This window comes from Tigriopus californicus, chromosome 11 (genome assembly GCF_007210705.1).
Source record: "Tigriopus californicus strain San Diego chromosome 11, Tcal_SD_v2.1, whole genome shotgun sequence".
Taxonomy (NCBI): Eukaryota; Metazoa; Arthropoda; class Copepoda; order Harpacticoida; family Harpacticidae; genus Tigriopus; species Tigriopus californicus.
Window position 1 is genome coordinate 11,323,294 of NC_081450.1, and position 531 is coordinate 11,323,824.

A 531-nucleotide genomic window follows, 5' to 3' on the forward strand; every position below is an offset into this window, starting at 1 on the left:
AGCATGGGATAAGAAGAAGAAAAAAATCTGGCTGTGATTCATGCCTGAAGAAAGAAATGCATGGAATTGGACTCAAGAAAGCCCACTGTAAATGAGGATATGAGGGACATTTTTCCCAATTGTGCCCATTGTCAAGAAAAGCAACCAGGAACGAGGGGAAAGGAATCGGATAGAGCACATCATTCCCTTTCCTTTTTGTGACATTAACAAATCGGAATCAATTTTTCATTTGCCAAAAGTCTGGAGAGCACGAAATGATTCACTTCTGTCATTCCTTGGCTCTCGCCAAAAAATATAAAAAAGATCTTGATAGTCATTTGTTATCTACAATAATGACTTCTCTGGTTGCGAGATATGTTGTTTTCTGTTCCATCTCACGTGGGCAACTCGCTTAAACTTGATTCAATTATCCAAGATGCACCGCATGATTCTGATTCAATTACTGTATTTTAGGCCAGGGTTCTAGCAACCTCTCTCATTCTTCATCAGTCTTTATTTGTGTTTCAATTGCTAGATTAATCCCAAGTGCCT